The sequence below is a fragment of the Mizuhopecten yessoensis genome, unplaced genomic scaffold, assembly GCF_002113885.1.
Source record: "Mizuhopecten yessoensis strain PY_sf001 unplaced genomic scaffold, ASM211388v2 hete_36157630, whole genome shotgun sequence".
NCBI lineage: Eukaryota > Metazoa > Mollusca > Bivalvia > Pectinida > Pectinidae > Mizuhopecten > Mizuhopecten yessoensis.
In genome coordinates this window covers 1-3,009 of record NW_018485059.1, presented here as the reverse complement: position 1 = coordinate 3,009, position 3,009 = coordinate 1, and the positions used below count along the sequence as shown (strand labels likewise).

Genomic DNA, 3,009 nt, shown 5'->3' with positions numbered 1-3,009 from the left:
AAAACAAATACCAAAATTAAATGAAATGTCAATTTCAGACGGTTCACTATCAGAATCACTGTTAACACTTATTTCTCAACTTTCAGTTGTTTGATTTATTGTTAAATGAAATTCAAACAATCTTATCTTCATCTTGTTTTTCTGGCCTATTTATAGCTCCAACAGACATATACTTTTTTGGCAGTTAAGTTTTAGCATAAAAGCTATCCAAAACAAGCCCTTCTGGCTACATGCAGGAACTAAGCCAATCATATAAATTAAGTTTGTTGAACTTGAGCTGGGATGTTTCGCCTATCGATAGAGAGTGTATACACACACTGTGTCAAATAAATGTACTACCACATTCTTTAATATCCAGCATAAAGTATTTTTTGAGTCTCTAGATCATGTTCTTGGTATAAAATCTTCATGGCAATTGCATCTTTCTACATATAAGTATTTAAAATTTACCACACTCAAGCAGTCTTGTAAAAATTGCATTTATTGTACATTTATTTCACATTATATATTAAGATTTTATGATACACATGATTGATTTAAAGACAAATCTCCATCATAAGATTTCTCTATGTACAAAAGAGAACTTTATGCACATCAAACATGCAAATAAACTTGCTTCCGTGCTAGTGAAGACAAATCACTGGTTGATTTCACAAGATTAAAAATTCATAAAATGATAACTTTTCAGAGAATGCCTTTCAGATCGTTGTCACCAGTTAGATGCTGAGATATATATATAAAGAACGTAGGCCCTGGGCTAGCCACGGCTGGTGTCTCGTACTGTCACAACGGTTAATATCCAATGAATGTCAACCCGATACGTCCTATATGTATCAAATGCATTGTCCTAACATGAAGAATGTCAACTGAATGAGGCGACATGTCTGGCCGACATATCAAAATGTATAAATAACATGGAAAATAAACATAATGTCTGTCAGATATAATGGGTGTCATAATCTCTTCAGCACTTTCTTTTTCTCTTTTTTCTTTTTGTCAATAAGTTTTTTGTCACCGGCATGCTTTTTCGCCATTGGTCCTTCTATGCTACCCTTCAATGATGATGTTAAACCTGATTCTGTTGAAGCTCTGTAAATAACAAAAGTGATATTAAAAATATGTCCAATGTTTAGCAGAAGATGTGCAAGTCTCAGTTGTTGGGTAATTATGCCTTGGACTAACAATATGTCAAATTTGCAAACCACAACTTTTTAAAGGTCTTTTTACCTGAATAATTGAATTGCAAGACTTAAAACCATCATACATATTTGTTCATTCAATAACACAACATTGTTATAATTTGTTACCGGAGCTATTCCAGAAATGAATCACATAGCTTTGTTTTTGTGAACAAAATCAAATGTCTTCCCTTATAAGCAATAATTGATATACACTTTGCAATTATTTCACCTTTGACCTAGAGGTGAAGGTCACGATAACCTAAATACATTACACGGCCCACCTGTGGCCACAACAAATCTATTCACCTTTAAAGTTTTATTTTCATGTTATTAATAGCCCAGACAAAATTTCGTAAATATTTGCACTTATTGGAAATATGTAGAGGTCAAGGTCACTGACCTACATTCATTGCCGTGCACACCTGTATGCACTTTAGATTCATTTCTCCTCCATCAAGATTTCTTCCAGTTTAAAAGTTAGACAAAACAAGATTTTACTAGAAGAGCCTTTGCTAATATAAAGTCTCCCTTTTATTTGTAAGAGGTCAAGGGTCCTGACCTACATTCAGTGCAGTGCACCTTCTGTACGAGAGTCAGATTAAATAAGATTTCTTCCACAGTTTAAGACTTACAGTCGAAACAAGATTTCACTAGAAGAGCCTCTGCTAATACAATGCCTCTCTTTTATTTATAGACATAACATACATGTAAAAGGGTAAAATTACCAAATATCTCTTGTTTATATTCAAGATATCTTTCCAGATAATGAGATAAACTGAATCATGAAATAATATTTTAATTGTTATAGTTTTTTTTTTAAATCTACGAAAGTGTTCTTTCAAAACTTTTTTCAGATGAGTATTTTTTGGGGGGTTAATTTGGGATGGTGCCTTTTTGTCTGATTTTGGATACCCGTACTTACTTTGGAGGTTTTGCATGTATGTCTGTATATAATTTCGCTCTCATTGAATAATCTTCATACTGCTCCAATAAAAGTTTCCCCGCCTCCTCATTCAAAGCAGATTCTGGATTAGGGACTATCAAAAGGCATTTAACGGTCTGAAAATGAAACAAAAACTATATAACAAACAGATGTCTGGCGTGACATTCAATCACCGTTATAAATCAAAATGTTTCATAAATTTGTAACTGCACAACCACTACACAGCTTTGATAAATCATTTCCAAAAAGAAAATCAAGCCTTGCGAGACTTGCATGAAGAAATACTAAAGATGTATTAAATTTAAAAAAAATAAAAATCTACAGTTCTCATTGTAATAATTGTGAATAGATCGGGATTCGAACCCTTGACTTCAGATTGTTGAACTATTGCTTTAATTGGCTGAGCTGCCTGATCATCAGTAGTGTGTTGGCACCACTGTATTAGTTATATCCGAAGCGAAATCAAGGGCAGGTTACGTTACATAGGAAAATCCAGTGCAGTGGGACAGGGAATCTTTAATGGCAGAAACAAATTTATTAAAATTACCTATTATTACTCAGACCTGTATTTTAAAACTTACACATTGAATTTCCTATGTGGAAGTCTACTGTTTGGAAAAGTAACACACTGATGGTAGATATGACTTGTTTTGTAAAAAATGTCCTTATGGTACAAAATGGGCACCTAAACGCTGAATACAGTTCCAACATGCACCTTAATATTACACCCAATTGCAATTTCTCGAGTCCCATTACTAAGAGATATAGTGTGTTTTTAAACTAGAAAATGTCTGTAAGACATGAATGCCCCTGAAACACAACAATATCTGAGGTAAACTTATACTTGACATTTGTATAAAGCTTGAAGAAAATCCATGAAAGAAT

The 3,009-nt window shown here is 33.3% G+C and overlaps 1 long non-coding RNA gene across 1 annotated transcript; it reads right to left on the bottom strand.

Moving 5' to 3' along the window:
* Positions 1 to 465: 465 nt before the first annotated feature.
* On the bottom strand, positions 466 to 2,259 carry LOC110444652. Its single transcript, XR_002462271.1, has 2 exons — positions 2,104 to 2,259; positions 466 to 1,089 (listed from the first exon to the last, which is right to left on the bottom strand). It is a non-coding gene; the product is annotated as an uncharacterized LOC110444652 (long non-coding RNA).
* Positions 2,260 to 3,009: the final 750 nt, after the last annotated feature.